The sequence below is a fragment of the Notamacropus eugenii genome, chromosome 4 (assembly GCF_028372415.1).
Source record: "Notamacropus eugenii isolate mMacEug1 chromosome 4, mMacEug1.pri_v2, whole genome shotgun sequence".
NCBI lineage: Eukaryota > Metazoa > Chordata > Mammalia > Diprotodontia > Macropodidae > Notamacropus > Notamacropus eugenii.
In genome coordinates this window covers 73,990,348-74,013,064 of record NC_092875.1, presented here as the reverse complement: position 1 = coordinate 74,013,064, position 22,717 = coordinate 73,990,348, and the positions used below count along the sequence as shown (strand labels likewise).

The 22,717-nt window shown below is 45.1% G+C and overlaps 1 protein-coding gene across 2 annotated transcripts in view; it reads right to left on the bottom strand.

The window, feature by feature from the left end:
- NRTN (neurturin) overlaps positions 1-22,717 on the bottom strand; it is a 43,203-nt gene that overhangs the window by 10,227 nt on the left and 10,259 nt on the right. The gene's annotated exons all lie outside the window — the stretch shown is intronic.

The window sequence follows — 22,717 nt, the reverse complement described above, 5'->3', positions numbered from 1 at the left end:
GAATGTTAGCATTAGAAGGAATCTTCTACACTATCTAATCCAGCTTCTTCAGTCAGGGAAACTGAGACCCAGAAAGAGAAAAGGAGTCGCCCAAGGTCACAAACCAGACCCGAGAGACTGGAACCAGAGGTGGCATACAGGGTCCCACAAGACCAGCCTATTCCTTAGTAGAGACAGGAGAGGGAGAGATGGATGATATCCCTTGAGCTGGGATGGGGCCCCCCTGGCACTGGGCCCGGGTCCTTGCCAGATCTGGGATCAGGAATTGCCCTAGCAGTCAGCCCTGTTCGGACTTGCTCACCAAGGCTCCACGGAAAAATGCCTGCAGTCTGGGGGTGGGGGACAGGGGGCAGGCTGGGAAGACTCTTGGCACCAGTGTCAGGATGGAGAAAGAGCTGAGCTTTGGCCTGGGGAGGGGGTAGTCTCTCTTCATGTGGCAGGGAGAGACACAAAAAGCAGCCTGCTGGGTTTAGGAGGAGAGAGCTGGTGGGCAGGAAGAGCCTCTGAGGTGGGGAGTCCTGCCTTTTTGTATGACCACAAATAAGTGGACTAATCATTCTGGGCCTCAATTTTCCCCCATCTATAGAACGAAAGGATTGGACTAGGTGGCTGCTGAGATTCCTTCCAGCTCCAAGTCCTGGGATCCTAATCCTTCCACGAGGACTTGGATTTGAGAAGCTCCCTCCCATGTTAAAAGGCCATTCTCAAGCCACTTAGGGGAGATTATAGAACAAAGGCCTTCTGAAGGTTGCAGAAGCAGTGGATGTTGGCAAGCACTTGGGATGGTTGTCTATAAAAAGAGGGGTGGAAGGAGGAGGGGCTGGATGATACCTAAAGTCTCCTTCAGCTATAAATCCCATGCTCCCTTGCTCTTTGACAGCTGGGCCCTGATTTCAACCTCCAGCTTTCCTCCTGCCCCTGTAGAGAGAGCACTCCTGTGAGTCACAGAGCTCTGGGCCAGGTCTACAAGTACTCACTCTGAAGGCAAGGTGGCAAAGGGAGATTTGGAATCAGGAGAGATCTGGGTTTATACTCTGGCTCTGCCACTTACTAGCTATGGGACCCTGGGAAAGTCAGCCTTCTCTGAGCCTCAGTTCCCCTCACCTCTGTGAAATGGGTATGATCCTCCAACTACCTGCTTCCCAGGAAAGAATTTTATAAACTTGGAAGTCCTAGAAAAATGGGAGCAATGGGATGCAGGGTTGGAGGCAGCCTCAGTTTCCCCCATCAGTAAAACATAGGGATTGGACTAGGCATTAAGGTTTCTTCTAGCTCTAAGTCCTAGGACCCTTTGGGTCACTTTTTAAGGGAGAGGGCTGAGGAAGGCATAATGGGAGTGGAAAGTGGGGGCAATGAACTATGGGGTGGGGGGAAAGTAAAGCCAGGGGCCAGGGCGGAGCTAGGGGGCGGAAGGCTTCATGGGATGGCTGAGGCTCCGTTTACATTCCCAGGCTGCCGGGTAAACATTTACACTGGGCCTCAGCTCTGAATACTTTCTCCAGAACAGGAAGTCAGGGCCTGCCAGATCCAGGCCCCAGAATGGAGCATCAGGAGAGCCAGGCTGGGGTGTCTAGCAGTCCGGGCTAGCTGGTGGGTGGGCAGACAGTGTGGTGGCCAGAATGGGGTCAGCGTGTGGGCTCACCAGTGATGGGGAGGGGTGGGGTAGGCACTGGTAATGTGTACTGAGATCCCTCTTCTTGGGCTCAGTCTGGAAAAACAGATGTTGGATCATACAGAAAATCTTAGAGGCAAAGAGAGCCTTAGAGACCATCGAAGTCCAGGGTTGTAACCTGAGGTCCATGGACGCCCAAGGAGGTCTATGGATATATTTCAGGGAGTCAAGAAACTTGGATAGGAGGGAGAAAAAACTACATCTTTATTTTATTTTTTACCTCCTAATAGATATTTAGTATTTCTTTTATGAACATAGGCAATGAACCGTTTTATGCATAACATAGGCTTCCCTAGGCGGTCAAAAGGGGTCTATGACATACACACAGAACGACTAAGAAACTCTGCTCTAGTTCTGAGCCCTTCATTGTGCGGAGGAGCAAACAGAGGTCCAGACAACATACAAACCAGGATTCAAAGGGAAGGGATCAGGGCTGGAGGTTAGAGGGAGGGAAGAAGGGAAATAAAGATAGTAAATGTCAGAAGTGGAATTTGAACTCGAGTCTTCTGGCTTCAGGCCCAGTCCTCTATCAACCTGTGTCACCTAGCTGCCTCTGGTGCTAGAGGGGAAGTTTGAGCTATCTAGTCCAACCCTTTCATTTTACAGATGAGGAAATCAAGACCCAGAGAGGGGGAAGGACTTGCACAGTGTCATACAACTAGTCAGTGGCAGGACCAGAATTGGAATCTAGGTCTTAGGACTCCAAGTGGAGGATTCTTTCCACTCCCCCAAGTCCAAAAGGGCCAGGTTAGGTTGGCATCTTTCTTTCTGGAGCAGTAGGTAAGAAGACCCATCTTCTGTCCTGGGACTAGGCTTGTCTGGTCCTCCAGGGATACCAGTGTGAGGGGGAAAGACCATGCCTATCTCTGCCCAGCAGCTTCTCTCTGCTCTGCCATCCACTCCACCATCCTCATCAACACTGATGAGACACATAGGCATTAAGGGGCCAAAGCTTGAAGGGTGGGGGTAGGGCCATTATTAGAATTGGGGTTCTCTTTATTTATAGGTAGAAGGCCTCCCTTACCCTTGGAACTCCCCATTGGAATTGAGTTGTCTTGACTGGTGAGTGAGTATACATTTATCTGACATATTTTTCCACTGGCCCCAGACCAAACCATGCTTCCCGTCCCATAAAAGAGTCCAACTGGGTCATCTTGGCCATCTGTCCTGATGCCCATACTCCCAATCTTCCCTTCCTCCCTGCTCTGGGAGTGGTCAGCTCAACACCACCATTGCTTCTGGACAGGACATGTCAGTGACAGGCCAGTGGATCAATTCAACATCCCTGGAACACTCCAGACCAAAACTCCTTTCCCTGGCCACCACTCCCCCCATATGTATTGTCTCATCTTATTAGAATGCAAATTCCACTGTGAATTGATATAGCCAATAGTGGAAAGCAATTTGAAATTATGCAAATAAAGTCATTAAAAGAGCCATACTTTTGACCCTGAGAATCCACTACTAGGCATATACCACAAGGAGGTCATTGACAAAAAAAAAAAAAAAGCTTCCATACACAATGAAATATTTATAGCAGCCCTTTGTGCAGTAGCCAAGAAGTAGGAACAAAGCAGATGCCCATTGACTGGGGAAAGCCAAAGTGTGTGGTACATGAACGCAATAGAATGCTATTAGAAACAACACCTAGCCACTCAATACACACCTTCCAGGCTTCCCATGCTACTGATGCCAGGGTTTGGGCCAATGTTGAACTCCAAGGTTGGAGGCAATTTATCCTATGACCCTCCCTTCCCCACCCCTCTTCATATTCCATGCCATCTTATTCCTCTCCCTGCATCATGCATAATGCTCCCTCTTTACTATAACCTCATTTTGTCCCCATGTCAATCCAATCAGTAAGTATTAAGCACCTACTATGTGCCAGGAGATATGTAGCACAGTAGTTAGAGTGTTGGATCTGGAGTCAGGAAGATCTGAGTTTAAATCCAGCCTCAGACACCTGTTAGCTGTGTGACCTTGAGCAAGTCACTTAACTGTGTAACAGGGATAACAATAGTACTGTCCTCATTGGATTATTGTGAGGACCAAATGAGATTATAGTTGTAAAAGCACTTAGCCCAGTACCTGGCACATAGTAGGCACTATTAAAATGCTTATTCCCTTGGAGTTACATATACAAAGAATGAAACAATCCCTGTTTTCAAGGAGCTTAATCCAATTGAGAAGACAAGTGTCTCCCTACGTATTGTGCGTATTATATATACATGTTTGTATGTATACATACTATATATACATACTTATCTCTCCAATTTATATATGTATATGTGTATATATGTATATATAAATATATGTATGTACATTTATATGTGAATATGTGTAAATTATACATACAGAAATGTGTTATATGTGAATATATTATATGTTATAATATATTATATATAATTGTACATACTTCTTTCTCCAATTTATATATGTATATGTGTATATATGTATATTTATATATATGTATGTGTATATTATATATACAAAACTATATTACATTATATATTACATATATTATAAAGAGAATAAATACAAATAAATTCAAGGTAGCTAAAGACAAGATAATTCAAGAAAGAGGTCACCAGCAGTTGAGAGGACCAGAAAAGGTTTCATGTAGAAGTATGTGTTTGAGAGAAAAGAGGGATTTGTGAAGGCAGAGGAGAAGGGGAGTACTTCTAGGCATGGGGGGAATGGCTAATACTAAGGCTCAGAGATGGGAGACTAAGTACTGGTGTGAAGAACAGAGAGATCTCAATTGCTTTGGCTGCATTATACAGTGCAGGACGGGGCAGTTTTATCGAATGAGGTTGGAAAGATAGGTTGGGTCCAAGTTTTGAAGAGCTTTCAAAGCTTAACAGGGGAGTTTATAGTTGATCCTAGAGGCAATAGTCAGCCAGTGGAGTTTATTGAGTAGGGGAGTAGCGTGCTCAGATCTTTGCTTAAAGAAAATCACACGTGCCTCTTTTCCACATTCCTGTTCTCCACCATGGTAGGAATCTGAGTTGAGTCAGGAGTCTGAGGTGACCACAAGCTCTATAAAGACAACAAGCCACAAGTTCAAAGCAACAGCCATTGGGAGCAAAGCCAAGATGGTGGAGTAGAAGGATGGACCTGCTCTAGCTCTAACCCCATAGCCCACAAAATACCTGTAAAAAATGACTCTAAACTCTAGAGCAAAAGAAGCTACAAAATGACAGAGTGAGATTTCCAGCCCAAGATAGTTTGGAATGCTGACAGGAAAGGTGTATCGCACTGGGCTCAGAGCAAAGCACAGCCCAGCCTTGGCCATGCTACATGGACAGGACTGGAGCAGGCTTCAGGGCATGGAATCATAGGTAGCAGCTGTGGTTCCCAGATTTCTCAACCCACAAGACAGCTTCAAAGGTCAGTGAGAAAGTTCTTTCACCTGGGTGAGAAGGGTGTATGGGTCCACTCCCAGTCACAGTTCCAGGGTGGCAGCAACCACTGTGGCAACAGGGTCTACTTTTGGAGCCCTCAGCATAAAGACCCTGGGGGAATTGAGTGGCTGATCTGGATCTCAATCCTGAGCTACAGTCCTGGGATGAGGAGAGGAGCACTGGCATGGTGGAGCTGGTGGTGATGGTGGAGAGGGAACCCTACTTGCAGATCCTGGGCAGAAAAGATCACTTGTGGTTGCTCCCAGGCCAGAGTATAGGCCAACAGAGGAGTAAACTCCTCTCCCTTGATTGTGTCACCTTGGAGGAACTGAGAACTTACACGTCCCCAGTGTAAAACCTCCACTTGACAAAGGGAAAAGTCAAGTAACTGGCTGGGAAAATACTCAAAAAAGGGAAAAAATAAGACTATGTATAGAAGATTACTTTCTTGGTGAACAGGTATTTTCTTCCATTCTTTTGGATGAGGAAGAACAAAGCATACCATCAGAGGAAGACATTTTCAAGGGAAAAATGGTTATTCAATGAAATAGAGGACTTTCAAGCATTCTTAATGAAAAGACCAAAGCTGAGTAGAAAATCTGATTTTCAAACAAGAATGAAAAGGTAATCAGGAAAGAGAAATCATAAGGGACTTGCTAAGGTTGAACTGTTTACATTCCTAATTGGAAAGATAGTATTTGTAACTCTTGAGATTTTTCTCAGTATTTGGGGAGTTGGAGGGAGTATATACATATAGACAGAGGGCACAGGGTGAGTTGAATAGGAAGGGATGATATCTAAAAAGATAAAATTAAGGGGTGAGAGAGGAATATATTGGGAGGAGAAAGGGAGAAATGGAATGAGGCAACTTATCTCTCATAAAACAGGCAAGAAAAAGCTTTTTCAATGGAGGGGAAAAGGGGGGAGGTGAGGGAAAAAGTGAAGCTTACTCTCATCACATTTGGCTTAAGGAGGGAATATTATGCAGACTCAATTTGGTATGAAAATCTATCTTACACTACAGAAAAGTAGGGGAGAAGGGGATAAGTGGGGTGTGGGAGGATGATAGAAGGGAGGGCAAATGGGAGGAAGGAGCAATTAGAAAGAAACACTTTTGGGGAGGGACAAGGTCAAAAGAGAATAGAATAAATGGGGGGGGCAGGATATGATGGAGGAAAATATAGCTATTCTTACACAGCATGACTATTATGGAAGTCTTTTGCATAACTACACATGTATAACCTATATTGAATTGCTTGCCTTCTCAGTGGGGATGGGTGGGGAAGGAGGAAGGGAGAGAAATTGGAACTCAAAGTTTTAGGAAAAAATGTTGAGAATTGTTTTTGCATGCACCTGGGAAATAAGAAATACAGGTAATGGGGTACAGAAATCTATCTTGCCCTACAAGAAAAGAGAGAAGATGGGAATAAGGGAAGGGAGAGGTGTGATAGAAGGGAGGGCAGATTGGGGGAAGGGGTAATCAGAATGCATGGTGTCTTGGGATAAGGGAGAGAAGAGATGGGGAGAAAATTTGGAACTCAAAATTTTGTGGAAATAAATGTTGAAAACTAAAAATACATTAATTAATTAAAAAAGAATCAGAGATAAGAGTGAGGAAATTAAATTGAATCTATCTTGGAACTTATTCTAAAAAAAAAAAAAAAAGAATGCTTGGAAGTCCTCTATCTCATTGAAATTCCTTTTTCCCCTAAAATACTATACTCAGTTTTTCTGGGTAGGTGATTCTTGGTTTTAATCCTATTGCCTTTGGCCTCTGGAATATCATATTCCAAGCCCTTCAGTCCCTTAATGTAGAAACTGCTAAATCTTGTGTTACCCTGATTGCATTTCCACAATACTTGAACTGTTTCTTTCTGGCTGCTTGCAACATTTTCTTCTTGACTTGGGGAACTCTGGAATTTGGCTACAATATTCCTAGGAGTTTTTCTTTTAGAATCTCTTTTGGGAGGCAATTGGTGAATTCTTTCAATATTTATTTTACCCTGTGGCTCTAGAATATCAGGGCAATTTTCCTTGATAATTTCATGAAAGATGATGTCTAGTTCTTTTTTTATCATGGCTTTCAGGTAGTCCCGTAATTTTTAAATTGTCTCTCCTGGATCTTTTTTTTTTTTTTTATCATGGCTTTCAGGTAGTCCCATAATTTTTTAATTGTCTCTCCTGGATCAATTTTCCAGGTCAGTTGTTTTTCCAATGAGGCATTTCATATCATCTTCTATTTTTTCATTTTTGTGCTTTGTTTTGTAATTTTTTGGTTTCTCATAAAGTCATTAGTGTTTATCTTCTCCATTCTAATTTTTAAAGAATTATTTTCTTCAGTGAGCTTTTGAATCTCCTTTTCCATTTGGCTAATTCTGCTTTTTAAAGAATTCTTCCCCTCATTGGCTTTTTTGGACCTCTTTTGCCATTTGGGTTAGTCAATTTTTTAAGATGTTATTTTCTTCAGCTTTTTTGGGCCTCCTTTAGCAAGCCGTTGACTCTCTTTTCATGATTTTCTTGCATCACTCTCATTTCTCTTCCCAACTTTTCCTCCTCCTCTCTTACTTGATTTTCAAAATCCTTTTTGAGCTCTTCCGTGGCCTGAGACCATTGCATTTTTTTTTTTTTTTTGAGGCTTTGCATGTAGAAGCCTTGACTTTGATGTCTTCCTCTGAGGGTATGCTTTTTTCTTCCTCATTCAGAAGAATGGAAGAAAATACCTGCTCACCAAGAAAGTAACCTTCTATATATAGTCTTATTTTCCCCCCCTTTTTTGGACATTTTCCTAGCCAGTTACTTGACTTTTGAGTCCTTTGTCAAGAGGAGGGTATACTCTATGGACCTGTAAGTTCTCAGTTTCTTCAAGGTGGCACAGTCAAGGGAGAGTAGTTTACTCATCTGTTGGCCTATGCTCTGGTCTGGGAATAACCACAAGCTTTTCTGCCCATGATCCTCGCCAGAGCCTCCACCATGCCAACACTCCTTCTTACCCCAAGACCGCTATTCAGAGCTGAGACCCAGACCAGTCACTCAATTCCCCCAGGGTATTTAGGCCGAGCACTTCAAAAATGGACACTGAGACTGCACCACTGCCCTGGGGCTGGGGCTTGGGCCAGACCCTGCTCCCTTCTCACCCAGGTGAAAGAGCTTTCTCACTGACCTTTGAAGCTGTCTTTGGTGTATGTGGGTTGAGAAATCTGGGAATCGCAGCTGCTGCCCATGATTCTGTGTCCTGAAGCCTGCTCCTGTCCTGTCTATGCCATACCATGTGGCCAAGGCTGGGCTGAGTTCCATTCTGAACCTGGTGCAATAGACCTTTCCTATCAGCATTCTAGACTGTCTTGTGCTGGAAATCTCTTTCACTTTGTTGTTTTGTGGCTTCTGCTGCTCTAGAATTTGTTTACAGTCATTTTTTACAGGTATTTTATGGGTTATGGGGGTAGAGCTAGAGCAGGTCCATCCTTCTACTCTGCCATCTTGGTTCCACCCTGCTTCCAAGCATCCTTGTTGAAAAGACCAGAGCTGAATACAAAATTTGACTTTCAAATATAAGAATCAAGAGAAACATGAAAAGGTAAACAGGAAAGAGAAGCCTTAAGGAACTCATTAAAGTTGAACTGTTTACATTCTTACATGGAAAGATGTTATTTGAAACTCATGAGACCTTTTTCAGTATTAGGGTAGTTAGAGGGAATATATTTACGTAGGTGTGTATGGGTACATATATATGTTTATGTATGTGTAGGTATGTATATATACAGGGGTGTGTGTGTGTGTGTGTGTGTGTGTGTGTGTGTGTATGTGTATGTGTATACAGAGGGCACAGGGGAACTGAATATGAAGGAAGAATACCTAAAAAAATAAAATTTACTGTTGAATGGAATGTATTAGGAGTAAGAGAAGGGGAGAGGTAGAATACAGCAAATCATCTCATGTAAAAGAGGGAAGAAAGATCTTTTACAATGGAGGGGAAGAAGGGGGAGATGAAAGGAAATAATTAAGCCTTACTCTCATGGGATTTGGCTTAAGGAGGGAATAACACACCCTCCATCGGATAGGGAAATCTGTATTTTACCCTGCAGGAAGGCAAGGGGGAAGGGGGATAAGAGTGGGAAGATAATAGAAGGGATAGAAAATTGGGGAAAGGGATAATCGGAAGCAAACACTATTGTGGGAGGACAGGTCAAGGGAGAGAATGGAATAAATGAAGGACAGGATAGGACAGAGGGAAACATGGTTAGTCTTTTACAACATACCTATTATGGAAGTGCTTTGCATTGTTGCACATGTATGACCTATATTGAATTGCTGGTTTTCTCAATGAGGGTGTGTGGGGAGGGAGGGAGAGAATATGGAACTCAAAGCTTTAAGAATGAATATTAAAAATTGTTTTAGCATGCCACTGGAAATTAAGCTATACAGGCAATGGAGTATAGAAATCTATTTTGCCCTACAGGAAAATAGAGGGGAAGGGGGAATGGAAGAAAGGAGGATAGACTGGAGGCAGGGGTGGATGGGGTGCATGCTGTCTTGGAGTGGGGGAGGGGAGAGTTGGGGAGAAAATTCTGAATTCAAATTCTTGTGGAAGTGAATGTTAACAACTGAAAATAAATAAATTATATATTTAAAAAAAAAAAAAAACCAACAGCCCTCAAAGCAAATGAGATCTGGGGTTGCATCGAGAGTCATGGTAACCACAAACAAGCTGATGATAGTCCTCAATGCTGGGAGCCATATGTTAGGGAGGATGCTGACAAATCGGAAGAAGATGGAGGGGCTGGAGATCTGGTCTAATGATATGACATTAAAGGCGCCCCAATATCTGTGAAGTTCTTTGCAGACCTTAAGTGCTATTCGTTAGTTAATCATTATTCGTTTGTGTTGATTACGCATGTACTTTGATAGATAATAGTGCCCAGCTTCTCCCCTAATAGGATGTGAGTCTCTTTAGGACAGGAATTGTTTCATTTTTGTCTGTATAGCTTTGGAGCCTAGGACTGTGCCTGACACAGAGCAGGTGTTTAGTCAATGCTTGATCGAAAAATTAAGAATTCGGGTCTGTCTTCCTGTCTTCTGCAAGACTACTTGTCTTCCTGTATTTGAAAGGTTGGGTTAAGAAATCATTTTTTCCTGCTATATTTTTCTCCTTCCTTCTCATCATATCCACAGAGCCAGGACCTGATGGTGTGAAAAGATTGCAGGGCAGATGGGAGGACAGAGAAGGCCCTTGTCTGGCCTCCTCAGTTTCCTAGCACCTTCTCAAGGCTTCATCTCAGATATAGCCCCCAGGGAGGTCTGGGAAGGGAAGCATTAGAGGTCTCCCAGGGTTAGGCAAACTAGGGCAGCCACATTTTTGTAGCCTACGGCATACACAGAAATTTCCTCACGATAGCCCTGTGAGCCTCACCATGACAAAAGCATTGTGATACTTGGGGAAACTAAGTCAGGTCATATTGGCTCCTAAGTTTCCAAGGCTGAATTCAAACCCACGTCTCTGAATCCAATGTTTTTGCTTTGTTTTGTTTTGTTTGTTTTTCCATTGTGACATCCCAGGCTTTGGGCTCACCTACACTAAATCTGCCCCTTGTTATGAATTCTCAGATTGTTTTCTTGTAATAAAACCTTCCCAGCTGGAAGGGATAAAAGGAGGGAATGAATCAAGGAAAGAGGGGTTTATGTTCCTCCCTGAGGTCCAGGAGAGAGGGGGTGTCTCAACTGTGATTGATGTCCTCAGCCATTGTTTGTTCAGCTGAAGGGGAAAATTTGTCCTGTGTGACCCCATCAGGTAGGAACAAGGCTAATGACAGCATCTCCTGGGACAAAGAATATCATATCTAGGAGGAATCCTACAACAAGAAAATACTGGAGCTTAGTGAAGGGAACTTAGAACATAGAATCTCAAAAAAGGAGGGAGGGGCCTGAGAACATGGAACATAGAATGTCAGATTTGGAAAGGTCTTTAGAGAGATCATCTAGTTTCCTTCCCATTTCACAGATGGAAAAATTGAGGTGGAACAACTTGCCCAAGACCAGACAGCTGGGTCTCAAATGAAATTCTTCCAGCTGCAAGCCCAGTGGGCTCTCCACTGCACTATGCTAGCAACCCCTCCCTGACAGAGAGGCCTGAGAGAGGCAGATTTGGGCTTAGGGCAAGGAAGCGCTTCTGACCCATCAGAGTTGCCCAACAGAGGAATGAGCTGCCTCAATTTCTTATCCTTGGAGGTCTGTAAGCTTAGAGTGGATGATCACCTCTTTCAGATGATGAGTTTTCTCATCAACAGGAACTGTTGCTTTTTTAATACTGTGATAACTGCATTTCAATAGAACTCATTTCCTCATTTCCAGCGGATATTATTTTATGCATTTCAAAACACTGTTCTGAAAAGGGGGTCCAGACATCATCAGACTGACTGCCATGCGAACAAGGTTAAGAACTTCTGCACCAGCTCAAGAGAGAGAAGGAAATTAGACTGGACAACCTTTGAAATCCTTTCTAGCTCTGAGGTCCTAACAGCCCAGGGCAGCCGACTTCAAGCCAGCCCCAAGTGTCTGAGATTTGAAGTGTTTAGCACTGCCCCTGCCCTCCTTCCCTAACTCCCTATGTTCAGCCAGCTTCTCCTGAGATTAAAACCCTGGTAGAAAACAGCCCACTGAAGTACAGTGGGAGAACAAGCTAGAGAGGAAGCAGAGGGCCAGGAGATGTGGGCTCTGATCCCAGGGGTGCCCTTGACGCTCTGGGGGATCCTGGGCTAGTCCTTTTCCTAGAATCATGAGTAGAGCTGGCAAGGACCTTGGAGAACATGGAGCCCAAGCCCTCGTCATACAGGTGAAATATGTTACAAAGCTGGGATTTGTACCCGACTTGACATCCAGCACATCTTTCTCTGACTCTGTAGATTTTAGTCTTCCCATTTATAAAATAAACGGGTTGGTGGGATTGTTTCCTTTTGTTTGTACAGAGGTGGGGAACTACAGGTGCAGAACATTTCATCAAGTCCGAGACACTGTTGACACATTGACTAATTTGGCTGACCTGCTTTTCTCCTCTCATTTTTTATTCTTTGTTATAGGGGATGGCTCTCTGTGGTCAAGGAGAAAAGTGGTGGTGATGGTGGTGGTGGTGGTGGTGTATATATTTGGAAATGGAGGTGATGTTAAAGTGAGAGATAATAATTCTTTTTAATGAGGGTTGAACTGAGGAGCAGTGTTGTATAGTAGGAAGAACATTGGATTCAGAGTCACATCAGAGTTTGAAGAATGCTTATTGCCAATGGGACCTAACCCCTCTTTGGCCTCAGTTTCCCCATATGTAAAATAAAAGGATTGTACTCAGTGATCATTAAAGGTTCCACTCTAAGGGTTCATGACTTGAGGAATGGAGGACAGGATGAGCCCACAGTATTTTGCTTCTTGAAAGCTGACTATAAGATTCAGTGTTGGAAGGAACCTTATAAGTCATCACTCTTCATAATAATAGCTAATGTTTATATAGCACTTTCTATGATCCAGGCATGGTGCTAAGCACTTTACAAATATTATCTCATTTTATCCTCACAACAACTGAGAGGTAGGCGCTATTATTATCCCCATTTTGCAGTTGTGGAAACTGAGGCAGGCTGAGGTTAAGTGACTTGTCCAGGGTCACACAGCTAGGAAGTGTCTGAGGCTGCACTTGAAATGATCTTCCCGACTCCAGGCCCAGCTACCACCAGGTACCTACAACATTTTATAGATGAAAAAACTGAGTCTCCGAGAAGCTTCAGTTTCCATGGCTAGGAAGCAGCAGAATTGAGATTTGAACTCATTTGTTCTATAGTTTGTCTTAAGATGCTGGATGACAGAGTCAGGATTCAGAAAGATCAGGACAGGCTAGAACACAAAACCCAATCTAACAAAATGAAACATAATTAGTATGAATGCAAAATATGACATGAGCTCAAAAAATCAACTTCAGAAAAACAAGGAGGTCAACACATAGTTGGGCGAAAGACCATTGAAGAAAAATCTTGATTTGAGTGGACTGGCAAGGTCAATGTACACACATGTGTATGTGTATAAATATGTATTGTTTAGCTGTGTCTGTAGGTGTATTTGTGGGCAGCTAGGTGGCACAGTGGATGGAGTGCTAGCCCTGGAAGACCTGGGTCAAATCCAGCCTCAAACACTTACTTACTATGTGACCCTGGGCAAGTCACTTAACCCTGTTTGCCTCGTTTTCCTCATCTGTAAAATGAGCAGAAGAATGAAATGGTAAATCACTCCAGTATCTCTACCAAGATGGGTTCACAGAGAGTCAAACACAACTGAAATGACTCAACCACAACAATGCATATTTATTGTGTATGTGTGTGTGTGTGTGTGTGTTTATAGTTAGATCTGGCAGCCAATAAGGCCAAAGAAAGGCCCAGGGTCCAGAGATGAGAAGGACGTGGTCAAGTAGCTGAAGGACTGAGATTGAAGCTAGAAGTGTGGAAGAAGGCAAACTTAGGGTCAATTGCGGAAGAGCCCTCTGACCATTGGAGCTGGCTCCAAGGAGAAGGAGCTGAGACTCATATGATTCCATGAGTCACAGCTGAGCTTTCATCTCTTTATTACATGCTCTATTAACAGCTGGATTCTCCCCAGCAAGGAAGTTCTGTGTCAGTCAATCATTCCTGATTTTGGGAATGAGCATCTCTACCTAGGCTGGTACTTTGCCTTGGTCTGAAAGGGAACTGATTGTTCCCACGGGATAGGGAGTAGGGAGGAATTCGGGACTGGCTGGGAATCTGTACTTAGAGAGAGGGTGAGGCAGAATGGGGAAACCGGACACTGGCCCAGTTCCTTCTGTCGAGAGCTCTTGGCTTGGAACTATGATGTTATCTTTGGCGAGAGCTGGTTTTCAGAAGGTGGGACACACCTTTGTTCTCATATCATCAGCCCAAGGACACTGTCCTGATCTGAAGAGAAGGGCTTGAGAAAGAATCATTCACTGGTCACCTCTGGATTATCTGAGGCATGGTGACAACCCGTCCCCCCTCTCCTTCCATCCATCTGGATAATCTAGAATTGATGACCTGCTCCAGTATAGTTTAGATGATCTAGAAAATGATCACCACTATCCCTTCCTCTGGGGTAGACTTAGCTGGAAATATCTATGTCTTCCAGTCACTTGGTCTCATTCTGGTCCTCAGTTTCTCCAGCCATATAATGGATATGGATAATAGTGAAGGAGAGGAAGACACAGGATAGTATTTGCAGACAGGAGAGCTGATTCCTACCCCTAACTTGACTCCCTGACCTCCAGCCTCCTGACCTTGCCATGGGCCTTGGCTTCTCTGTCTATATAATGGATAGCCATAGATGGGGAGGAGGAAAGGAGAAATGGAATGGGGATCAAAAGGATACTGCCCTGAGCCTTGCTCCCTTCCCCCACTACACCAAGAGGCTCCAGTGAGGGGCCAGAAAAGCTGAGAACTTTGGTAGCGGAGACCCCCTGTTCTCAGTGGGGGTGGGGGTAGGCCTCTGCCTGGAATGCCTGCCCCCTACCATGAGTCAGCCTTCAATCTCAGGTCTGGGGGTAAGGGGAAGGAATTGTTGGGAGGGGGTAGGCAGCACCAGGACCTGATAAGGTTGTTGTAACAATGGGGCCTTTCTCCTCGGGGGGTCACCCAACAGGTTTCTCCCTGGCACAGCCTCCCTGCCTGCCCGCCCATTGTGAGAGTTGTTAGGAAGGCTGGGCTCAGGCTATAAACCAGGAATTTGGGATGAGGGCTGCCTCCCTTTTTCCCATCCCAAGAAGCTAGTGTGGCATAGAGGAAAGGGCACTGGGCTGGCAGTCAGAGGCTATCTGTTCCACCTTGGGCAAAGCCCTCCCCCTCACCAAACCTCATTTTCTCCCCCTCTACAAAATCCAAGAAGTCTTTAAGGCTCCTCTCAACTCTAAATCCCATGACCCTGGCAGGGGCTGTCCATCTTAGGCTTCTTTGGGTGGACCTGGAATACCTGCCTCTTCTCACTTCCCTTTTCTAAAAGCAACATCACTAATCACAAAAGGGGTGGTAGGGGTGAGGATGGACACTAGTTCCAGAATCCCTCTAGAATCCTAGAAAATCTGAGCCAACAGGACCCTTAGAGACCAGCTAGCCAATTTTGACAGAGTAAAACTGAGATCCCAGAAAGGGAGGCCCTTAAGGTCACAGTCCAGACAGTCAGCATCTTGGTCCCTGGTCTCCTGACTCCCTGCCCAGGACTCTTTCCACTATCCCAAACTTTTTGGGCTCCAGCATCAGGAAGTGTGGGGGTCTCCCATCTTTATCCCCTCATATCCCTGTAAGGATAGCACATTATACAAGAAAGCGCACAGGATATGGTGTCCAAGGACTGAGTCTGAATCTTGGCTGTGCTACTTACGAGCTGTGTAATCCTGGGAAGGTCCCTTCCCCTTTCTGGGCTTCAAAATGAGGGGGATCTAAGGGTCCTTTCAGCTCTCAGTCATGCTCTGTCTGCTACTTCTGACATCAGCCTGGTCCTGGGCAGGTGGCCACATATATGTGTTCACATATAGACAGGAGTCTGAACATGGGACCTGCACTTCCATAGGTGTAAACCAACTTGCACATGGGTACGTAGACACGTGTACAAGGCAGTGCATGCACATGCGCCATGAACACAAGAAGAAAGTGTAGCATAAGAAGTGGGATGAGCCTCATGTTAGGAGCTGCTCCTTAGGACCTAGATTCCAGCTCTGCTACTTAGTAGCTGGGAGATCTAGGACATGCATGATTTTTCCAAGACTCGATTTTCTTATCTGTAAAGTAGGGAGAAATAGGGTAGTATGTGACTTGGTGTGTGACCCTGAGCAAGTCATGACACTATCCAAGCCTCAGTTTTACTATCTGTAAAATGGGTGTAATGACACCTGTAGTATCTTCCCTTTACAGGGTTGTTGCAAAACTCCAACTGAGGTAATGTATACAAAACACTTTGCTAAATGTTAACATGCTCTATAAATGTCAGTTATCTTTATTATTACCCCTTCTGGGGAGGTTCAAATGGAAAAATGAATATAAAGCACTCAAGGAAAGTGTCAAATACTATTTAATTGAGTAGAAGTGAAGAAGCATTTTAGGTAGATAGAATGGATAAAGCACCTGGCCTGGAGTCAGGAAGACCTGAGTTCAAATCTGGCCCCAGATACTTACTATCTGTGTGACCCTGGGCAAATTATCTAACCTTCTTTGCCTCAGTTTCCTCATCTGTAAAATGAGCTGAAGAAGGAACCGCTACCATATGTTTGCCAAGAAAACTCCAAATGGGGTCATGAAGAATCAGACACAATTGAAATGACTGAAAAAGGACCTACTGTGTGCCTGGCACTGTGCATGATTTCATTTGACCCTCATAACAACCCTAGGATATAGGTGCTAATATTATCCTCATTTTACAGTTGAGGAAACTGAGGCAAGCAGAGATTAAGTGACTTGCCAAGGGTTGCACAGCTTGTAAGTATCTGAGGCTCAATTTGAACTCGGGTTTTCCCAACTCCAGGCTGGGCCAGCTTGCCTCCCCATACCTACTGTTATTATTCCTAATGCACAGATATATACAACTCCATGCATCAACATGCATAAATGTATGCTGATGTACACAAATGTACATGGACTCCCATGTGGATCCATGGCCATGTGCATGCAGGCATGGGCCTAGTTCCACACAAATCTGGGAAGGATTCTTGGATGAGGTGGGTTTTGGTCTGAGGTGAATGGGAAAGGAAAGAGATGGCTCCTTGGTGGAAAGGGGAAGCAGAAAGGTTGGAGGGATTTATGGTACAGCCCCCGCTGGACCTTCTCTCTGGTTTTCCTGGCTCCAGACTGGCTCCTTGGAATCAGAGGCACTATCAGTTATTGGGGCCCAGCAGGGGCCTCCAGTCATCCCCTTAGTTTTTGATACCCATTTCCCTTAGGCCCGTCAGCTCCCTTCTAGGGTCCAAGACACTGTGCAAGCCATGGGGGATGCAGAAAGGGGCTCAATCCTGGCCTCCAGAAGTGTGTGTGTGGGGGGGGGGGTCACTGAGCCAGGGAAGGGTGGGAGGAGGCTTGTGCAGACTCTCACCAAGACGTTGGAATGTGCTGTCCTCCAGCCCTATAAGGGCCCATTTAAAGTACAGCATGTCCCAAAAGTCCAAGTGCGGTTTTAAGTTTTACTAGCTGAAACCCACATTCGGACTTTTGGGACACACTGTATATAGAACTGAACTACATAAAAAATGATCTGAGAGAAATACCAGAAAGAAACCCCTGGCTGAAGACACTGAAAGGGAGGGCTTGGTGGCAGCAGCATACAGAGCCTGAAAGAGTCCTCTTTTTACAGAGAGGTAAAGAGTCTTACAGAGGGCATGGGGGCCCTGGAGTATACTAGAAAGGGCACTGGATTTGGGGGCAGAGACCCTGAACAGTAAAGCTGGGCTTTACTCTCTCTGGACCTCAGTTTTCTTATGTGAAAAATGAGGAGGGGGGTTGAGACTAGGTAAGCTCTATGTCTTTTTCAGCTTGAAAATCTAGCTCTCCTGATTTTCAGCTCAGGTTCACACTGTCCCCTTTCTGAACAAGTCAGACCTTTCTGCCCAACTCTAAGCAAGCCAAAGTAGGTAGGGGCAGGGATAACTAGCAGGTCTGATTCTACCCTCCGTCTCTGTCCAGGGCTTTCTTTTCTCTTTCTACATCTCCCTCTCTTAGTGACCTCATCTGCTTTAATTTTCATTGCTACCAGATGACTCCTAGATCTCTATACCCAGTCCCCGTCTCTCTCCTGAGCATCAGGCCCCCATCATCAACTGCCTATCCCATGTTTCCAATAGGATGTCGAGTGGACAGCTCCTACTCAATGTGTCCAAAACAAATTCATTATAGAGCCCTCCCCTCTTGCTGATTGAACTTTCTGCAGAGAGCACCACCAAGCTTCCAGTCATCCAGATTATCAGTCTTAGAGTAATCCTTGCCTCTTCACCCCATATATCCAACCAGTTGCTAATGCTTGTCATTTTTTCAGCATCCTTCCCCTTTTAGACAGCTAGGTGTTGAAATAGAGCACTGAGCCTAGAATCAGAATGATCTGTGTTAAAATCTTTTTTTTTATCAAGAAAAATTTATTAAAAATGGAATTCAGAGTAGGGGAGGCCTACATTCCTTCCCCTGAAGAAACAGGTAACTTCCAGCATGGCCACCGGAAGGACTACATCCAGGTCAGGATGAGGCAGGACTCTTATAGAATTATGAACTTTGGATTTCCCAAGATACTGTGTTCGAATCTTACTTTGGATACTTACTAGCTGTGTGATCTGGGCAAATCACTTAGCCTCTGACTGCCTCATTTTCCTTAACTGCAAAATGAGGGTTATTATAGCACCTAATTTTCATATAATTTTTGCAAAACACTTAGCATAGTCTAGCATAGTACTTGACAGATAGTAAATAAATGCTGCTTTCCTCTCTGCCTCCCTCCTTCCCTCTTCCCTTCTTACTTCCCTTTCTCCTTCCTTCCTTCCTTTTCTTTCTTTCTTTCCTTTCTTCCTTTCTTCCTCTATCTCTCCTTCCCTCCCTCTTTTTCTCCTCCCTCCCTCTCTCCTTTCCTTCCTTCCTTCCTTCCTTCCTTCCTTCCTTCCTTCCTTCCTTCCTTCCTTCCTTCCTTCCTTCCTTCCTTCCTTCCTTCCTTCCTTCCTTCCTTCCTCTCTCCCTCCCTTCCTTCACTCACACAACCACAATTCTAGTTCAGATCCATCACCTCTCAACTGGACTTCCCCAAAAGCCTTCTACTTGGTTCCCCTGCCTCCAGTCTCTGTCTTCCTCCTCTTTCCAGCTGCCACAGTCATTTTCCTAAAGCATGTGTGCCACTCCTCTATTCAATAAACTCCAGTGGTTCCCCAGATGGCCTCTGGCATCAAATACAAACTCTATTATTTGCCATTTAAATCCCTTCACAACCTGGCTCCAAAGTTTGACATCATTGTTCTGTACATACTATGGTCTGGCCAAACCAGCCTTCTGGTGGTTTCTCATAGATAATTGGTCTCTCACCTCCATGCTTTTTCACAGGATGTCCCCCCATGCCTTCCTTCTTCTCCTCTGCCTCTTAAAATCCTGAGCATCTTGGAAAGCTCAGTTTAGGCGCCATTTCTTACAGGAGACCTTTCCTGATCCCCATCCTTTCCAACTGCTCGCCCCCCCAATTACTTTGTTTTCCCTTTCTCAATATTTTGTATTTACTTATATGTCTGCAGGGGCGGGGATTTCCCCTTGATGAAATGTAACCCCCCTCAGGGCAGGGATTTTTGTTTCTTTTCTGTTTGTATCTCCAGCACTGAGGACGGTAGCTGGCACATAGTAGGCACTTAATGAATCCTCGATGATGGATTGATGGATCAGTTTGAGAGGGAGATGGCAAGTGTGTTCTGTCTCAGCCCCTGACTCCATCCTCAGAACAGAGGGGAATGAGCCCATGGGAGTCCCTGATCCGTGAGTCAGACAGGGCGGGCAAGGGCAGTCAGAAACTGCTAATTACTTCCCTTGCCAGCACCTGCAGGCATCATTAGTCCCATGGAAAGATGCCCGACAAATACCAACAACAACCCCACCAGCCTGCCCGCTCTGAGATAAGCTGAGGCCTCAGAGCTCAGCACCTGCCCACCTCAGCCGCCCCTAGCAATTCTAAGTCCCACTGGTGAATGGGAGTCTAGAGGACTCACTCTGGCCTCCTCGCCTGCCTTCAAGAATCTGGCCCAAGAGAAGGCAGGTCTCCTCTTCCAGGACTTTCCCTGCCCTTAGGGAATGCACCCCAGGATCTGTATCCTGAAAGGAAGGCTGTTTCAGGTAGGCACCTGCTCTGGCTCAAGGGTCCCTGAGTTCCTGTGGTCTGGATGGGGAGAGGCTGGGTGAGATGGGCAGAATTCTAAGGGAAGCAGTCAGGGGCACCAGCTCTAGCAGCCCATGGGGCAGATGCCCTACCCCAGGGCTGAGTCCAGGGACAGCCTGGGAGGGGCTGCTTCCATAGAGAGTCATCCAGTTTCAGTGGAGGCTATGTGTGCTCCTGCCCTGGGGTGTTTTTCTTCCCTTCAAAGTATGGGAACCCAAAATGGTGGAATGAGTTGGGTATCCCTAGCTGAGAGAAGTTGATCTGAGTCTGTATCCATACTCTTTCTTCCTCAATGCCTTTCAATATATCTGTCTTGAAGACCTCTGTTCGCCTAGGCTTGAGCTTTGTCAGCCTAGAGGAGAGAAAGCAGGAAGCCAATGTGGGCCCCGCCTTCAGGGGGTTAATCTAGGGGTGACAGAGGAGGATGAGATTAGGGCTCTGCCCTTGGGGATCATAAAACCATAACTGGAGGCACCTCAGAGGCTAACTTCCCCATTTTATAGATGAGGAAAATGAGGCCTAGAGAGGTCAAGGGACTGGCCCAAGGTCACACAGATAGTAAAGTGGGATTTGAACCTTGGTCTCCTTACTCCAAACCCCATACTCTTTCCAATGTATCCCTCTTGGCATAACCAGACCAAACTCTCATTTGGGACTGTGTTCATTCAGAGTTCTAAGAAAACCTCAGGTGATCAGGCCATGACTGTCCTTTGAGGCTCCACTCATAGACACCTCCTTTAGGTAGCCTCCCTGACCAGACAGACCTGTCCTGTAAATACCTCTCCCACGTCTAAGTGCTTCTAGCCTTTTAAGACTGAATTGAGGGCTCTATTTCTAATGGTCTGAATTTAGTTTTCGAGCTTTTTATTGTGACAGTTGCTGACTCTTACATAGTGTCCCTATCTCTTAGATAATGTCATAATGGATATGCATTCATTTTCTTTTCCTCACAACTACCTGAGAGGTAGGTGAAAAGAGTAGGTACAATTATCGTGCCCATTTTACAGAGCAAAGAAACTGAGGCTCACAGAACTGGCTGAGGATTACACAGAACCAAGTGTCAAATCCAGATCTTTTGGTCTGGTCATGACCATTCCCTAGCGCCACACTGGTCCCTCTTTGTTAGCCAGGGTCCAGGTCTCTTTCTTTATAGTTCTTTTTAGGAAATGGGGCCAAGGACTAGGGTGACCTGTGATCCAGGGACAGACTTTGAACCATTTATGGGATCACAGGATTTAGAGCTGGAATTAGACCTTAGAGATCTTCTCATCCAATGCCTACATTTGACGATGAGGAGATGGAGGCGGAAATGATGCTTAGCAAGAGATGGTTCCAAGGCTTACATCCTCATTGCTCTTGCCTGGTCATGACTCCCCAGTTCCACCAGCCCCCCTCAATCTCACACCTCTGTGGCCAGTGTGTTCTGCAGGACCATCCTAATGCCTCCAGCATCTGTGCCAAGAAAACCCCAGATGGATCATGAAGAATAGGACATGGCTGGAAATGACTGGACAAAAGTCTCCTGATTCATGGCATTTCTTTTACCTTCACCCAAACACCCCCCCGACTCACCTGGGCTGCTCCAGCCCAGCTGCTTCCAAGATGGGGTCTTGCTTTCTGAGTCTATGGGCTCCAGAGATGTTCTGTCATAAGGGACAGTCTCTGGACTGGGGGGGTTAGGCTCAGCGCAGCATTGAAACCAGCTCCTACTGGCTTTTGAGAGTGATGGTTAAATTTTCAGTTGGAGCATTAACACCTTGGAAAATCATCAAATGATACAAATCAGGGCTTGATTTGTCATTTTGTCGATTATCTGGATTTAAGAAGGTGATGAAAATATTAATGCAGATTAAACTTCAAAGGCACCGGGCTACTTTTTTTTTTTAAGCCAGTTGTTAAACATTTACTAACACATCTTGCCTGGATTTGAGCCCCAACATTTACTAACACATCTTGCCTGGATTGTACAATGCTGGGCAAGCCTGGCATTGAGAGAGACCTGAGAAATCAATTCATTTACCCATCCCTTTGTTTAGGGCTCATGGGAAGGAAGTTAGCTTGCCTAAAATCACACATGGCAGGATTTTGGTTCTTGATCCTTAGATTCCAAATCAGATGCTTCTCCAATTCTACGAGAATGCCTCCCATATACTATCTACACTGCTCCGGGTGGGTCCTAAGGGGAACCAGAGAGTAATAACATTTCAAGCCTGAAGGACTTGAGGAATGATCAGATGCCGCATGTGGCCTTCTGGGTCCTTGGGTACTGCCTTTTGTCTGGTCCAAGTTTTACAGAACAAATCGTTTCATTAAGGGGATTTGTTCTGTGAAGTCTGGATTCAGTCAGAGGGCCATACTTGAGGACCTAGACAGCCACATGTGGCTTTCCTTTGATAGATAAGGACAAAGTAGCTCCAGAAAGAATGACTTCTTTATAGCACTACAGTAGCTCTGTGGCATCCCCCTCCCTGCAGGACCTCCTTTCTCCCAACGGGAAAATGAAAGCCTTGCACTGGATGGCCTCTGAAGTTTCCTCCAGTTTTATGGGCCTAGTGCTGGCTCTTTCATGAACTCTGGACCTTTAGAAACCATCATCTTTTCCTTTCTTTGAGCCTGGGCATCTGGGGGCAGGAGGAGTTATCACTTTATTAATGGATGAATTGAAAAACTTGAGCCTCCAGGGGTCAAGTTTCTTACCCAGAGATACAGGGTCACCTTATCATCCTCATTTTATGGGTAGAAAAAAGAGGCT